Source organism: Boleophthalmus pectinirostris, unplaced genomic scaffold (genome assembly GCF_026225935.1).
Source record: "Boleophthalmus pectinirostris isolate CB_2022bp ecotype Guang Dong unplaced genomic scaffold, ASM2622593v1 HiC_scaffold_2, whole genome shotgun sequence".
In the NCBI taxonomy this organism is placed as follows: domain Eukaryota; kingdom Metazoa; phylum Chordata; class Actinopteri; order Gobiiformes; family Gobiidae; genus Boleophthalmus; species Boleophthalmus pectinirostris.
Genome location: NW_026571152.1, coordinates 38,278,946 through 38,297,230, shown reverse-complemented (window position 1 = coordinate 38,297,230; position 18,285 = coordinate 38,278,946). Strand labels below are relative to the sequence as shown.

At 39.8% G+C, this 18,285-nt stretch overlaps 1 long non-coding RNA gene across 1 annotated transcript in view; it reads left to right on the top strand.

The window, feature by feature from the left end:
* The window catches only part of LOC129409561 (uncharacterized), a 516,267-nt gene extending 498,401 nt beyond the window's left edge, over positions 1-17,866 (top strand). Inside the window, exon 5 of the long non-coding RNA XR_008632450.1 lies at positions 17,813-17,866. This is a non-coding gene — a long non-coding RNA (uncharacterized LOC129409561). The remainder of the gene's footprint in view (positions 1-17,812) is intronic.
* Positions 17,867-18,285: the final 419 nt, after the last annotated feature.

Genomic DNA, 18,285 nt, shown 5'->3' with positions numbered 1-18,285 from the left:
AATCATTTCTCTATCAGGATGTGGTTGCTACATTCATGTCGTTTTAAAAGTACTCAGAGTACTCATAGTATTCAGATTACGTTACTCACCTTAAGTAATTTAATGGATTACGTTACAAACTGCATTTTGAGGTATGTAATCTGTAATCTGTAGGGGATTACATTTTAAAAGTCACCTTCCCAACACTCATACTCATGTCTGCCCTACTGTATCTGTCTTTTGTTGTTGTAACTATGAAAATGAGATGGCGAGAAATCTCAAGCGACTTATCTTCCAAACAAATAAATTCAAATTCAAATTATACCAAAAAAAAAAAAAAAAAAAAAGACAGCATCCACCAACATAAAATGGACCGTTTTAGAAAGACTAGATATCAGTTTTTTAACATTATTCAAAATTTGCGACGTTGTTCCGCCTTATTTTCGCTTCTTTGGCTTCTGCACAAACTCGATGCCGCGACGTGATTGATCCGCCCGTCCAATTACCCCGTACAGCAGGAGTCCTTCAACATGTCTTCTCGTTAGTTCATGAGTAATTAAGTAAGAAATACTTATGAGTAACTATTTACAGCACAGGCGAAGTAAGTGCAAGTTAAGTGCTAATTCTGGTAGTAATTAAGTAGTTACTAAGCATGAATCATTATTACTTAAGTCTTTGTTCATTATTAATTAAGTCTTTGTTCATGCTTTATAAAGGCTAAATAAGGTGTAGTTATTATAAAGTGTTACCAATAAATTCAAATTCTAATTATACCAAAAAAAAAAAAAAAAATGACCGTTTTAGAAAGACAAGATGTCTGTTTTTAACATTATCCAAAATCTGCGATGCTGTTCCGCCTTATTTTCGCTTCTTTGGCTTCTGCACAAACTCGATGCCGCGACGTGATTGATCCGCCCGCCCAATTACCCCGTACAGCAGGAGTCCTTCAACATGTCTTCTGGTGACTTTGTGAACTCACAGAAATCGCAAGAGTCCATCTTTTTTTCACGGGGGTTCGGGTTATGAGCCTGCGAATGAGTCTTTTTCGCCTCCGGTCTGAATACATACATTTGTGTCATGCTTTGTAAAAATGCGCTGCAGCTGGAGGGCACAGCTGAGCGCTTCAGATTCCACGGCCCACAGTGTGTAACGTCAGTCCAGCCAGTTCGCACTTACTGGGTCCCATTACCATGTATCTGCGTAACGTTTATGGCTTCTCTCTGCAATTATAATCTACTGGAATATTCTCTGCGGCGCTGAGTTAAACGTTCTGGAGGCTGCACCGACAGACGTGAGAAAACCCTTTCGGTACAATTACGAAGATGAAGACTGAAGCGATTAAAGCAGTTTCTTGTCATTTGTGTTTGAGGTGGATATTGGAAATGTAATGGTTTGAAAATTGCACATAAATGAGTCTGTACTGGACTGTGGCGCAGGAGCTGAGTCATATTGTGCTTGTGTCTGCGATATATTCATAATCTGTGACACCCGTGGATCATTGCGTTATAATTTGCACATTTTAAATCATAATATTCATTTAAAACGACTTCATCAAAGAAGCAAATCCGCTGTATGGAAGATAATTTGTTCCATTTGGTTTAGAATTTTAAATACAGCTGAATTTCTCACTTTGAATTTTTTGACTATGAAAAAAATGCTTGAATTTTTTGTCAGAATTTTAGTTGCTGAAATGGTAAATGTACTTTGCATTTTCAATATGTTTCAAATTTAAAATAACAAATTTCACCTTTTAAATATTCAGCACATACACTTGATCTGTTCTGTAATTTTTATTTTATTTTATTTTTTTTACTGCAAATTTTACACTCTTAATTTTGGCTGTTGAATTTGAGGGCTTGGAATTATTTATTTATCTATTTATTTATTTTATTTTATTTTTTTTTTTAATTTAATTAATTAATTTATTTATTTATTTATTTTTTATTGAATTTTAAAGATGTGTGAAAAATCCCTCGGTCATCCAGGTTGAATTCATGGTAAAGTAGAAATTCAATTTGTCAACTGGACAAAGTTTATTTGGTCGAATAAGCTGCTTCTTCAGTTCATTGAATTTTAAACACTTTGATAACCTACACTTAAAATTTCAGCAAAAAAAAAAAAAAAAATCTGGAAAAAAATGATTCAAACATGTTTTTTCAGTGTGACAAATTCATTTAAATTTCAAAATCTAATGGAACAAATTATCTTTCATTTCACTGATTTCCATGTTAGAAAACGAGACAAAAATTCAAGTTCAAACGATGTTGTATTTTCAAAGTTGTAGTATTGTTTACCAGGGTATCGGGCTTTCTGGTAACTGTGTATTGATACTTTGCTGCTCCGCGGGTGTGATGCTAACTCAAAGCACTGCTCTGTCTGAAGCTCTGTTACTGAAATCTCAGACTTTAATCTCAGCTTTATTTTCATTATTAAAAATGTGACCATTGAAAATAGGTGAGCTGATTTGTGCTGTTAAACAATATCAAATAAAATTACAGTCGGAACAGTTTTTCAGTTTGTCACTCTCTCGTTTTTGTTGAAAATCAAACACCCAAACAGGACCCTGGACGCTCGTATTAATCACAAGCTCCTGAAAATGTGTTGTAGAAATCAGTTTAGTATTTTCTCTTGAGTTTTCAGACCATCTCCAAAAACATTTTGAGTTTTTAGAGATTTTTGTGGATTTTGTGTTTGCTAATGTGTGCATTGTGTCACCACGGTAACGCCTAAACATTCCACCATTAGAGATACATGTAGATGAGTCTTGGAGTACTCGAGGCCGGTCTTGGTCTCGAGATCTTTTTTTTAAACTTTTTTTCTTGTCTCGGACTCGACACGTTTGAACTTGGTGCTGTCTTGGTCTTGAAGGTGCTTGGACTCGGTCTTGTCTCAGTCTTGTCTCGGTCTTGTCTCGGTCTTGTCTCGGTCTTGTCTCGGTCTTGTCTCAGTCTTGAAGGCTCTTGGACTTGGTCTTGTCTTGGTCTTGTCTTGATCTTGTCTCAGTCAATGAAGGTGCCTGGACTCGATCTTGTCTCAGTCTTGAAGGGGCTTGGACTCGATCTTGTTTTGACCTTGTCTCAGTCTTGAAGGCAGTTGGACTTGGTCTTGTCTCAGTCTTGTCTCAGTCTTGAAGACTCTTGGACTCGATCTTGTCTCGGTCTTGTCTCAGTCTTGAAGGGGCTTGGACTCGATCTTGTCTCGGTCTTGTCTTGGTCTTGTTTTGGTCTTGTCTCAGTCTTGTCTCGGTCTTGTTTCGGTCTTGTCTCAGTCTTGTCTCGGTCTTGTTTCGGTCTTGTCTCAGTCTTGAAGGGGCTTGGACTCGATCTTGTCTCAGTCTTGTCTCGGTCTTGTTTCGGTCTTGTCTCAGTCTTGTCTCGGTCTTGTTTCAGTCTTGTCTCAGTCTTGTTTTGGTCTTGTCTCGGTCTTGTTTCGGTCTTGTTTCAGTCTTGTCTCGGTCTTGTTTCGGTCTTGTCTCAGTCTTGTCTCGGTCTTGTTTCGGTCTTGTCTCAGTCTTGTCTCAGTCTTGTTTTGGTCTTGTCTCGGTCTTGTTTCGGTCTTGTCTCAGTCTTGTCTCGGTCTTGTTTCGGTCTTGTCTCAGTCTTGTCTCAGTCTTGTCTCGGTCTTGTTTTTGGTCTTGTCTCGGTCTTGTTTCGGTCTTGTCTCAGTCTTGTCTCAGTCTTGTTTTTGGTCTTGTCTCGGTGGTTTGGTCTCAATGGCCCGTGGTCTCGATCTTGTCTCGTTCTCGACCTTTAAAAGTCTTAGTTTTGTCTCAGCCTTAACCCTCTTCCGTCTTGGTCTTGTCCTGGTCTCGGGACCCTGTGGTCTGGGACTGTTCTCGGTCTCAATTAGCGCAGTCTTGACTACAACACTTGTTCAGTAGTTCAGTCTGTCCTGAATTCAAAACAGTACACCTCAGTTTTCCTGTCGACCAGACAAAACAAACGTAGTGTCTGAAGTGCGTCGTCCTCACCCCCACTTGGCTGGTGTTAAACTAATTTCTTATCCTGTAACCTTAATCAAAGATGGCTCTGAACCGGCGCTCGGCTGAGTAATCACTTTCGCTCATTTCCCACTTTGAGCTCCATCAAATCAGTGTCACACGGAGCCTCCACCATATTTGTTTTACTAAGCAGATTGTGATGGCCCGAGGCTTCTCCTGCCCCTGTGGACCGGAGAACCCACTGGTGCATTTAAAACACTGCCATAGCTCAATTTGTGCTGGAAATACAAGATTCATTACACTATATGAGACTGTATACTATTATATAAAAGCCTTATTTGACACCAGTCTCTTGCTATGTTTGGTGCTTATTTAGAATTTATTATTACCATTATATTGTTGCTTTTTTGTTTTTATATTATATTGTGATGTGTGAGCTGCTGTGCCCAAGTAATTTCCCTTGTGGATCAATAAAGTTTGTCCAAGTCTAATTCACTTTGTATTGAGAAATCGTCGCTCCTCTCGCCATAACTGCTGCTGCCAGGTTCTTCATTTTGGTCTTAAAATGTTTGTATTAACGCTCACATTTTCCTGGTGTTTTTATTAGGGATTCACCAATTCGGCTTTTCAGTTCTGATACGATGATCGATATTATGGTTTTAAGTGACTGAAATGGAACTTTATCTCTCAAAATACACTTACCAAATTTGATCCAGTTATTGCGCAACATATTTATCCTCTTAGTAATTACAGAGAAACTCTTAAAGCTTTTATGATTTTCAGTGAATTTCAAACACAATGAGATGTCCTGAGCTCACTTCTGTCTGTAAATACTAAACTCATCTTACATCCAATTAAAGGATATTAATCACGATATTGGCTGAACCAATATCATGGAACTGATTAGCTATTAGATTTAGACGTGCATAAGCTTTATTGATACACAAGGGAAATAACTTGGACACATTAGCTCACACATCACAATATAATATACCATATTTTTCTGACTATAAGTGGCTCCGGAGTATAAGCCACACCAGCCAAAAAATGCATAATAAAGAAGAAAACATATATAAGTTGCATCGGACTATAAGTCACACTTTTTTGGGGAAATTTATTTTAGAAAATCTGAGACCAGGAACCGACATTTCATCTTGAACAAGACGGACAAGTTCTAGTAATAACAATAGAACAGAGAACAACAGACTGTTAACGTCACATATGAACAGTTCTTCAGATAAACTATAACATAAACAACAGAACAGAACAAGTTTACCAAACTCTCCATCTCACTCCAAATCACTAAATCCATTCAATTCTTCATCCTCGGTGTCACTTCTGAGCAACTCCGACCTCCGGAGGTAAACGTAGCGCCGCTTCCTCTTCTGTGTCGCTGTCGTCAGACTCAGCATCAGTTCCAGTTAGAATTATTCCGGCCTTTCTCAATCCCGACAGGATGGTTTTGGTGTCAATGAAGTCACTTAAATTAATTTTTTTTTTAATGGTACAGAAGTAATGTTGCGATCAACTGACATGATACAGACAGGACAGAGGCTCTTTCTGCAGGAGACATGTGCAGTAGAGTCAAGTGACAGTGGTACAGGAACAGGAAGCAGATACTGACACACAAGACTAGAGCCTCTCATGGCTTCAGTGTGAAGTTGTTGTACAGTTGTAGGGAGTATTATCTGTTACATAAGGGTGAGTTGTAAAGTTGTAGGGAGCATTATATGGGTGAGTTCTACAGTTGTAGGGAGTATTAACTGTTACATAAAGGTTAGTTGTTGTACAGTTGTAGGGAGTATTATCTGTTACATAATGGTGAGTTGTACAGTTGTAGGGAGTATTATAAGAGTGAGTTGTTGTACAGTTGTAGGGAGTATTATCTGTTACATAATGGTGAGTTGTACAGTTGTAGGGAGTATTATAAGAGTGAGTTGTTGTACAGTTGTAGGGAGTATTATCTGTTATATAATGGTGAGTTGTTGTGCAGTTGTAGGGAGTATTATCTGTTACATAATGGTGAGTTGTACAGTTGTAGGGAGTATTATAAGAGTGAGTTGTTGTGCAGTTGTAGGGAGTATTATCTGTTACATAATGGTGAGTTGTGCAGTTGTAGGGAGTATTATAAGAGTGAGTTGTTGTACAGTTGTAGGGAGTATTATCTGTTATATAATGGTGAGTTGTACAGTTGTAGGGAGTATTATCTGTTGCATAATAAGCATGAGTTGTTGTATGGTCGTAGGGAGTATTATCTGTTACATAATGGTGAGTTGTACAGTTGTAGGGAGTATTATAAGAGTGAGTTGTTGTGCAGTTGTAGGGAGTATTATCTGTTATATAAGAGTGAGTTGTTGTGCAGTTGTAGGGAGTATTATCTGTTATATAATGGTGAGTTGTACAGTTGTAGGGAGTATTATCTGTTGCATAATAAGCATGAGTTTTTGTATGGTTGTAGGGAGTATTATCTGTTACATAATGGTGAGTAGTACAGTTGTAGGGAGTATTATAAGAGTGAGTTGTTGTACAGTTGTAGGGAGTATTATCTGTTATATAATGGTGAGTTGTACAGTTGTAGGGAGTATTATAAGAGTGAGTTGTTGTGCAGTTGTAGGGAGTATTATCTGTTATATAAGAGTGAGTTGTTGTGCAGTTGTAGGGAGTATTATCTGTTATATAATGGTGAGTTGTACAGTTGTAGGGAGTATTATAAGAGTGAGTTGTTGTACAGTTGTAGGGAGTATTATCTGTTACATAAGGGTGAGTTGTTGTATGGAGTATGGTATGTGTAGTCCTGTATCGCAATTATTTAGAGGTTTATAAAGGTATAGAGGTTTTTAATGTTTTGTTTTGTTTTTTTTTTGTTGTTTTTTTTGTAAAAAATAACAGTTAAATTTAACTTTTTTTTTTTTTTTTTAAGTTATTATTAGTAATTTAAGGTGATGTGTGAGCTACTCTGGCCAAGTAATTTCCCTTATGGATCAATAAAGTACATCTAAGTCTTAATATTTTGTTTAATTGTTTGAATATTTTTTTCCTATTCCTAATATGAAACTGAAAATTCCATCACTGCCCGCCTCCATGAGCTTCATTTGACTGACCCCGTCACACTCGCTTATCTCACGTCTTTATAGAGTCTGTAGTCCAGGGCTGCAGACTCCCCACTGTGCAGGCTCCATTCTCCCGGACCTGTCGACACCTGAGATCTGAATGAAGACGTTTCATTATCAGCAGCTGTCAGCGATCCACTGTTTTACCACGGCCAGATACTGTACACATCCATACAGCGCAGAATACCAGCGCGCTCCTTCCTCCTTTACCTTTCTACTTGTGTGTCCAGAACACTATATATAGAGTGTCATGACCTTTCTCTGTTTCCAATTTCTGTCAACACAGTTTAGAAATAATTTGATCTGCGCTGTTCGGTATGCACCTCACGTAGCGCTCGGCAAATGAAATTAGGGAGAAGGTGCAGGGATAAGCAGAATCTGGACGGTGATTTTTGGGGTCAGCTGCAGTTGTGGGGTGTGTGGACAGGACCTGGAGCCGGTCATGACAAAAAAAAAAAAAAAAAAAAGGCAAAGTCCAAGGAGAATATGGTGAGAGCAGAGATTTCAAAGTGACATTTAGAACCATTTTTTTTGTCTGTATGTTACAGAAGAAGTACTCAGAGGGGAAGTACAGATACAAGCGCAAAAAATACTCGCATAAAGTAAAAGATGACATGAGAAAATCTATTTAAGTAAAAGTATTAGTGCCTGTTTACAAATGTGCAGAGTTTGACACCTTATAAGGCTTCAAATGTGCTGATTTTGCTCAAGATTTGTGTTGTATATTGTTCAATAAAAACAAATAAATCAGTCGTTTTTGTTTCCTGAAATTATGAATCTGTTAAAAATGAAACTCTCAGACTTTTCAGCAGCACTCAGACTATAATAAATATACTTTAACTTTTCAGTCCTGTTCAAAAATGTAGTGGAATAGAAAGTACAAATACCAGCTTTCAAATTTAGTGAAGTAAAAATAAAAAGTATCCACTTCATAATGTACTTAAAGGTGCACTGTGTAACTTTTCTGATGAAGGTCTGTCATCTGCTTGTCTCCATGGTGATGTCATTGCTTTGCCCGGGATGTTCCACAGTATGGCATTAAACAAATATATATTGTATCTCTATTTGATTAGGTGTTTTTATTTCTCAAATCTACACTAAAAAATGTATTATTACTGTGAGCAGGTGCACCTCTCCACAGATCTGACCTGTAACATGGTCTGGTGATGTGGTCCACTTGTCTCCATGGAGACAGTTAAATTAAATGCCATACTGTAGAACATTTCAGGGAAAACAACATGGATTTAAGCAGATGACAGACCCTCTACAATAAAAGTTACACCTTTCACCCTTAAGTACCGTATTTTTCAGACTATAAGGTGCACTTAAAATCCTTTCATTTTCTCAAAAATCGACAGTGCACCTTATAATCCGTTGCGCTTTATCTATTAATTCTGGTTGTGTTTACTGACCTCCACTGAGTCATGTCGTTTAGTCCAGGAGAAGCTGACTGCCTCAGCGTGTAATGAGCAAGCTGTTTTTTGTTTGTTTTTTTTCAACGCTTATAGTTTATGCAAATTAGTCATGTGGTTTTAAGTTTAGTTCCTGTAAAACATAAACAAATGTGCACAAAACTGCATTAAACACATCGAGGAGAAAATTCAGTTTATCGACTGGGCAAAAGTTAGTTTAGTTGAAGACGTTTCGCAGCTCATATCTGTCTGCAAGGAACTGAAGGAGCAGCTTGGATGAGCTGCGAAACGTCTTCAACCAAACAAATTTTTGCCCAGTCGAGAAACTGAATTTTCTCCTCGACATGGATTCTACCTTGACGACTGAGGGATTCTTCACACTGCATTAAACACATTATTACTCAATGTATATTTGAGTCATCCTCATAGAAAATAAAAAACAAACTTAAATTTATCCACCCACATTCACATTCATAATAAACAATCACCAAGACGGGGAGGCAACGCCGGGCGAATTACGCCACGATCTGCCGATGGATCGTGGACACCTGGGCTAAGGATCAGTCTCAAGTGTCGTCCGTTTGTTTCGCTGAATGCGTCTTATAATCCGGTGCACCTTAAGTATGAAAACAAACGAGATAATTCAACATTATTGACATTACGCCTTATAATTCAGTGCGCCTTATAGTCTGAAAAATACAGTAAAGTACATATACCTAAAAGTACAGTTCTTTCTGTTTTTATTTCTTTACGTTCCTGCACGGGTTAATTCTAATTTTAAAACGGCTGTCCCTGGTTGTAACTCAGTACCAGGGGTTATTATAATGTAAAACGTGCTGTACTTTCGGGGTGCTGACAGTCGCTCACTAACATGAAGGCCTCAGTACGAGCAGAAGTGCACACGGCTGTTGTGTCCATGAGAGAATTCACCGGTGGAATTTGTCCATATAAATGACTATAGCCGAATGTAACACAAGGAGGCGCTAAGAATCTGATAGTTAGACACGTCGGATCCGCTGATGAGAGACCGATTTGTTTGAAACCGGATCTCGTCCTTCAGGGCTTCGCGTGGGCGGGGCAGGTTGGCGGTGCGATTCCAGCCCCCGCAGATGAATGCTGTCATTGTGTCCTTAGGCAAGACACATAAAACCGCCTCGCCCCCAGAGTCTGTGAACATACAGGGAGGCATGAATGTGTGCGTTTGTGTGTGTGAATGGGTGAATGATGATGATCTTGATGTAACGTGTGAAGAAGGGTGATGAAGAAGAGGAAATAAACAGGCTGATGTGGCTGCTGGTTGTGCTGCTGCGGTGATCTAAATGTATTGAAGTGAATGAGTCACAGTAGGTGGGCAACATGTTGTAAAAATACCAAAATACTGGTTGTGGAAAATGGAATTAGAATTAGAAAATGTCTTTAGGCCGCCACACAATATTCGCATGATTCGTCAGCCATTTTCACTTCATGGAAACCGTCTGACCTCGCAGCATTAGGATTCGTTCGCTCGACAGTAGGCGGGTTTTTAATTTAACCAATCGCTGCTATTTGGTCGTGACGTATGTAATGCGCTGCTAACAGGACTAACTGATATATTAAGCTTTTCCCAAATCCCGTAGGAAGAAGGACAATAACGTCTTTCCTCTTGTTAAAATTCACCAAACATTCTCTTTGTTCCGGTTTTAAATCCTCAATCTTTGGAATTGTTGCCAACACAGAATGTATGGCTCTTCGCTGATTGGCTGGTGCCCGGACTCACACTTCCAGGGTTCTTGCAAACCGTCTAGTGTATTCTGACTCCTGACCAAGTCTCTGGAGAGAAATGAAATTGAGAGGAGGCACTAGGTGGGGCCAGTCTGGCTGACTACACTACAGCAGGGGTGTCCAAACTATTTTCATCAAGGGCCACATCTAAATTAATCTAAACACAGATGAAGCAGAGGGCTGATCGAGGGCCGTAGACTGGTGCTCAGTGCAGTGAATAATTGACATAAGTGCATGTTTAAACATGTTTGAATAAGCCATTAGTCTTTATTCATGTTAAGATCCTTAAAACCACACACAGAATATTAAATATTAGCTTTATTAACATAGATTTTCCAAAAAAAAAAAACTTGCAGTAAAAAGTTAATTTTAATTGATGCAAAGGATTTTGGTCCAATTCATCTGGAAGCCTGAGAGCCAAGAAACATTTGTGTGAGGGCTGCATTTGATCCACAGGGCATAGTTTGGACAGGATTTTTCTATCTTGAACAATTTTTAAACTTGTGACAAAAAGTGCACATCATAGACACAACAAGAATCTTATGAGATTTTAAATCTCCAATCACAAAGACTGCAGTGAGATGTCTGCGAACCACAGGATATAAAGTTATGAGTGCAATCGTGTCAGCGGTTTCCTGTCTACAGTAAAACCACTCACTTTGAGAGTCTTTAGTGTTCAAATTATCAGAGCTCTGCACTTCTAGTTTAAATACAAGTCAAAACTGAGTTATTATTATTTGTGACATGTGGTGCAAAACTTCAAAAGTATGATTTTTGAATCATTGAAGGCTGGAGATAAAGACCACAGGAAGTAGAGTCACTATCACTAACCAGCAGCTTCAGCTTGATCTGTGCTCTGTGTGGATGTAAACAGACACACATGAGGAACTACTCTTGCCTTTTTACTATTGAAGAACTCTTCAAACTGGATTCACAGCGCTGTTTTGTGGACTGGAACTGTCGTCATTTGCGGAGTACAAATTCTGTGGATAATGTGGATGAGATGCGGCCGTTTATATTTACAAATTTATGAGCATTGCTGATGTTTGGTGGTTACAATATATGACAGAGCAGCTCAGACTCACACCGACACCACACACACAGAGCAAAGAATTATGTATGTTTATTTCTTTTAGCTATTGCACCATAACAATGAAAGGGCAAAGAGACTTGAGATTCAATATACAGTATTGAGATGCGACTTTTGACGACACGACATCATGATATTTTGGTTATTGTTACATCACTACTCCTAGTTATAGATGCACATATTAATAATTGTTCGACACGTAAAAGTTGAAATGCACCATTCTGGCTTTTTCAGCTTTGATACCGACACTTTTGTTTTAAGAATGATACCTAATATCAACCAATACTCATGTAGGGACTAAGAACGGCTTTTCCCCCTAAACACTTAGTTAGTTGTGGTGTGTAATTGTTATTATCAAGCAAGCAACTAAAAACAACTTTGTATGAATAAAAGTTCTAACATTATGAGATGTCCTAGTCCAGGGGTGTCCAAAGTTTTCCCACAGAGAGCCACATATTGAAACATATTCAAAGCAGGGGACCACAGACCAAAGACTGTGCATTATTCAGATGGATGCATTTTACATGGTTTTGGGCAACGGGAGCTTTAATAAGGCCTGGAGCAGTACTTTTAGCTGTGTATCATAAAGTATTGTGATGTTATTGAGGTTATAGTGTAAGTGCTTAATGATTTGGGCCACAATTTGAGCACTTCTTAGTCATGTGTCAGTCAGTAAATAGTCTTATTACAAGCAAATTAAATCCCAAACAAGACATCAGCTGAAGCGATATCATGAGACCAATTCCTAGTCCAGCCACATTTCCTGGATCGGCGCCGATATCTGACACCGGTATCAGTATCGTTGCGTCTCTGAGTAAAAGAGCCCGGTGTCATTTACAGTAACACACAGATCCAGGCTGAACGCTGCAGCTTCATTTCACTGGAGCATTTTGTGGTCAGGCTGTTGAAAGTTCTGTGGAAAGACCTTAAACCCTGTCTTGACATCGCAGCGGGGGGTTTTCTCAAATAGAAAACACTGTAATCCACCTTGTGATGTCATGTGATAATACAGGAAGAGCTCCACTGTCCACTAGAGTCATTTGAATCATTTCAGAACAGGAATTGCCAATCTCTACTGAACTAAAGTTTCAAAAGGTAGCTGTTAACTTGAAAACGACCACTACATGACATCACAAGGTGGACCGGAGCATTTTAACTAGGAGAAGTTACGTGACATACAGTAACACAGAGGTCCAGCTTCATTTCACTGGTGTATTTCGCAGTCACGTTGTTGAAAGGTCTGTGGAAAGTTCTCACTGTGGGGTATTTTTTCATGTGTTATGTTGTTTCTTCACGTTTAACACACAAACTCTGCATATTTAACAGAAAATCCAAACAGAAAATTCTCCAGTGTTCGCAGCCGGCAAAAAGCTTTATAATTAGACTCAGAAAATGAAATATAATTGGGTACAGTCACTTTAAAGGGCTGTTGTTTTCTCAAGTATGTTATAATGTTGTTTCATAATCGAAAAAAATGTCTGGAGTTGTTTCACTCACATGTTTTTACCAGACAAACCTGCGTATTTAGGCTTTTTCTCTTAAACAGAAAACACTCTGTTCCACCTTGTGATGTGATGTCCTTGCACCTTCACTAGAATCATTTAAATGAGAGGTTTTCAATAGGTGAGGCGTCACGAGACACACTTCACATGTGTCTCATGACGTGAGACACACGTGAAGAAAATACAACAGTCCACATCTGTACACATCTACAGCAGTACTGATATTGGTAATTGTGTGCGCTTGTATTAACTGTAAAATTATCTCACCATTCTGACAACCTACTCATAGTTTAGAGCACAGGTGTCAAACATAAGGCCCGGGGGCCAGATCCAAAGACCTTTAATGTGGCCCTTGGGTGATTTTTCTACTAATATATTTTAATATATTTTCTATTAAAATATTGTTAATTTTCTGTGGTGTTTATCACAACAGTGTCTCCAGCGTCTCTGTACGTGGCCCCTCCCACCAGAGCAGCACAAATGAAGACTTGTCTCTTTCCAAACGCTCTTAAAGGACGATCGTTTTGACTGTTGACCGTGACACCCTCATCAGAAAAATGTCAAAAATGAGAAAAGTGACACGGAGTGCAGGATTTTCCAAGAAAAAATGACTTATTCCTATTGCATACAAGTATTGTTAAAACAATTGTGCTAAAATTTAAATTTTCTTCAACTTTCAGGTTGTTCATAATATTATAATAAGAAAGAGTTCATCAATTAAAAAAGATTTCTGTAATAGATTTGTGTTTCTCTGCACACATATTTTGAACTTATTGTTTTTTGGGGTTTATAATGTCATGAGTTTTCTGATCCGGCCCCTTTGGGATCAAAGTAGGTTGGATACGGCCCCCGGACCAAAATGAGTTTGACACCCCTGGTTTAGAGCGTCAACTTTTTTGCCTCGTGTACGATGTGTGGACCATGTCTTCTTTTGTATGCCATGTGGACTAGGGTGACCAAATGTCAGTTTTTCCCCAGACATGTCCGTTTTTTGCGTCCTGTCTTGGGCATCCGGCTTTTTTTTTTTTTATAACGTGACACAAATGTCCGGGTTTTCATTACCGTTCATTGGGGCCATTAAACTGAGCAGCTCTCGTAGCTTCTGTGACTCAGAAGGAGCGAACAGACACAAACAGTTGGTCAGTCTGCAACATGCCAAAACGCAAATACGCATTTAACGATGACTTGAACAAGAAATTCTCCGTTTCCTGTCACGATCGGGACAAGTGGAAGGCCATGTGCACAGGTTGCGAGGTGAGAGTAGCTCAATGTCGAGGCCTCACCCCCCACCCCTGGTAAGGTGTCCGGGTTTTCACAAACAGAATGTGGACCCTGTCTTCTTGCATACGCTGCATGGACCGTGTCTTCCTGTGTACACTACATGGACCGCACCTCATGCTGTATGCCTCGTGGACTGCATCTTCTCGCGTACGCCTTGTGGACCACACCTCCTCCTCATACGCCATGCAGGCCACCTCCGCAACTCTAAATCAAGACTAAAACCACGACTAAAACAGAAATAAAACTAGGATCAAACCAGGACTAAAGTCAGGCCTGAAATCGGGCCTAAAACCAGATCTAAACCAGGTCTAAACCAGGTCTAAACCAGGTCTAAATCAGGACTAAAATCAGGCTTAAAACCAGGTCTAAACCAGGATTAAAACCAGGTCTAAACCATGTCACACAGGGGGAGAGGGGGGAGGCTTGGCTGTCTTTGCCTAGTCTAATGGGAGGCTCACATTCACCCAATTTGAAAACCTCTGATTTAAATAATTTCAGACCAGGAATTGCCAACCTCTTCTGAACTAAAGGTAAAAATAAAAGTAGCTGTTAACTTGAAAACTACCACTACATGACATCACAAGGTGGACCAGAGCATTTTGAATAGGAGAAGTGAGGTCACATACAGTAACACGGAGGTCCAGCTTAATTTCACCGGTGCATTTTGCGGTCACGCTGTTGAAAGTTGTGTGGAAAGACCTTAAAGCCCGTCATGACATCACATCGGGACGGAGTTGGAGAATGCCTTTAGATCCAGCCCGGCGACATCCTGCCCACCAATGCGAGGGCCTGGAGCTTACCGGGACTTCCAGAATACATGACATATCTTGCGGCAGAGCTAATGCAGTCACGTGACCGGGCACTGATCCTCACTCACTCCCTGCTATTCCTAGAAGCGCCGTGCCAGCCAGCGCTCCGAGGTTTGTTTAATAGCGTGGATCAGATGTCCATTAAAGCTTTGTGGGCTAAAAGTGTCAGCGTGGTTGTGATTTGAGGAGAGTTTTAAGTACGGGCTATCCAAAAAAAATAAAAATACACATAATACGAGAATAACTGTGGTATGAATAGCTCAATTAGCATGTCATGTTTTCTTGTCCACATGGTTTACTGGGGTCACGGCTTCAGCCCTCGGAAATGTAAGATCCAAGATATTCCAGTTATTGAAGCAGATTATGTTTCATTTATTCCACAGCGATCCGGAAGGTTGAACGGCTCATGTGCTGTACTCGCACGGGCTCAAACCTGATCCAGAACTATTGATACTTTGCAGCGATATAAGGCCGGGGGTGTTCTACGTGTGCCTCTATGGTAGAATGTTTGGCAGGCACCACGGTGACAGAGTGCGCACATCAGGCGAGACATTTCACCCACGTTGCCTAGTAAGAAAATGGTGTGTTCGCGAGTGCTGGTGGTGGTCGGAGGGGCCGATGGTGCAGATCGGCAGCCCCGCTTCCCGTCAGTCTGTCCCAGGGCAGCTGTGGCTTCAGTAGTCTCGCACCACCACAAATTATGAAGCGAATGAGTAATGCATAAGGTGACCAGACGTCTCTATTTTCACGGGAGAGTCCCAGTTTTTTCTCATCAGATTTATACAAAACCAGTGATTTGTCTCAATTTTATACAACATGTCCCAGGTGTCCCTATTTTTGACCAATTTGATGTAAACTAGGTCTAAACCAGGTCTAAACCAGGACTAAACCAGGTCTAAACCAGGACTAAACTAAGACTAAACCAAGACTACATCAACTCTAAACCAGGACTAAAACAGGACTATCACAATTTTTGACAAATCTGATCCCTGCCAACAGTAGAGGAGCAGAAATTGTCTTTTTTTTTTTTGCCAAAACACAGAAATCCATCTTTGAAAATGACGATAAAGAAAAAAAAAAAAAAAAAGTGCAGCAAGAAGTCCCTTTGATTATGACTGACACGAGCATGCACACTGTTAAATGCTCTTTTCACCTTTTTAGTTACACCAATCATCCAAACCTGGATGTTTCCCAACTTAGAATTTTGAAAATCTGAAGACCCTAGTCATCCACGAAATTGTAAAATGACTTTGAGTTGAGTGAGTAGAGAACAACAGACTGTTAACGTCACATATGAACAGTTCTTCAGATAAACTATAACATAAACAACAGAACAGAACCAAGTTTACCAAACTCTCCATCTCACTCCAAATCACTAAATCCATTCAATTCTTCATCCTCTGTGTCACTTCTGAAAAACTCCGTGACCTCCGGAGGTAAACACAGCGCCACTTCCTCTTCTGTGTAGCTGTCGTCAGACTCCGCATCTGTTCCTGCTAGAATTATTCTTTCTGAATCCTAACAGGATGGTTTCGATTGTCACTGAAGTCCAAGATTTGTCGATACATCCAGTGACTTCCAGGAAAGTTGCAAGGCGCACAAGTTTCTCACTTACTCCAAACTTTCTTTTTGCTGCTTGATTACTGTTTTCAGCTGAATATTTCACTACTTGCAGCTCGTAATTTGCAAAATATGATTTTCTTTTTGGGGGCATTTTTGTTCAGTCTTCTCAGTCATCTTTAAAAGTTTGTTTCAAATTAAAATTTTCCGTGATGCAGAAGTAACGGTGCGATCGACGGACATGATACAGACAGCACAGAGGCTCTTTCTGCAGGAGACATGTGCAGTAGAGCCAAGTGACAGTGGTACAGGAGGAACAGGAGCAGCAGATACTGACACACAAGACTAGAGCGCCCCCTCGAGGCTTCAGTGTGTAAATTTAATATATAAGTCGCATCAGAGTGTAAGTCGCAAGAAACACCCAAACCATGAAAAAAAGTGCAACCTATAGTCCGAAAAATATGGTAATGTTATGCAGTGCACCCTTTAAAGTAAAGTGCAGATTACAGTCTAACAAAGCCTCAGACAGAGCAGTGCCAACAGTTAGCATCACACCCGCAGTGAATATCATCTGCAGAGTATCAGTATCTCGGTCTCCCTGCGCAGTCACCTTCAGCAGCAAAAGCCTCCATTGTTTTTATGAACGAGGGTCTGAAATGTGAGCTGATTTTGTGAATATTAATGCGGCGGGAGATAAGGAGGATGAGCTGGAAAAGTCAGGTTCAGAACAGCTCTCCACCAAAAACGATTTAAGAGAAAGGGCAGGGAGACCTTTAGCTCCTCTTGTGCTTGTTCCGCGGTCTCTTTTTAGACTTCGCTCTGAGTCAGACGCACGCGGTGACCTCACATATTTAAGCCTGTATTATCATATTTTTACCATAATGCATGACCGTCTGATACGAAGAAGTGCAAGCTCTGCTCACCTTTTAACATGAATATTTTGGTTTTGAATATAGAGACTTTGCAACTGATGTATGCCGTAACTTGGTTCAGTTGCTGGAGACATTTCCTGGAGGTGTGATGGTAACTGTAGGCACTGCTCCGTCTGAGGCTTTGTTCGACTTTAATCGGAGCTTTATTCTAACACAATCTGACCCGAAAGAGCTGGTTTAGTTGGAAATACAACAGTAGTACAGAGATTTATTGCAAAACTGGTCCCTCTCAAATAATTATCTCGCATTACTCAATGATTTTTTTTGTTTGCAGTTAGTCACTCTCATCTTTTTGTTGAAAATCAAACACGAAAACGGGACCATGAACGCTCAAATGAATCACAGACTTCTAAAAAAATGTTGTTTAAATCCGTTTTGTATTTTTAGTGCTGTCAGTCGATTAAGATGTTTAACCGTGATTAATTTCATTTTACAGATATAATCACAGCGTGGAGCAGTGAGGACGGCCGGAGGAGAGAGGCTGCAAAACTTCTGTCTCTGTCACAGTCCTTATTGAAGGTAAGAGAGACGGGAGTTTACTGGATGTTTTGGAGCGGACTTTATTTTGTGTTTTCCTCGTATGAGTAACGTCAACATCATCACGCACAGGGTTCTTATAGTGAAGTCGTGCGCGTACGTGAGCTCCATGCCGTGCTTTGGCCCACCTCCTCCAACCGTGACTTTTTTTTATTTATTTTTTTTATTTATTTATTTCATAAAGCATAAAAAGACATCTACAGTGTCACAACATCAAACACACAAGAAATGAATGAAAAGGAGCAGAAAGAAGAAAAAATCTTATGTTATCTGCCCCCCTTTCCTTTTTCAAGACAAAACATCAACACTGATCGTCACTAAACATTCCATATCAGTTCAGGCACAATTACTGATCAATTGCAAACAGTAAAT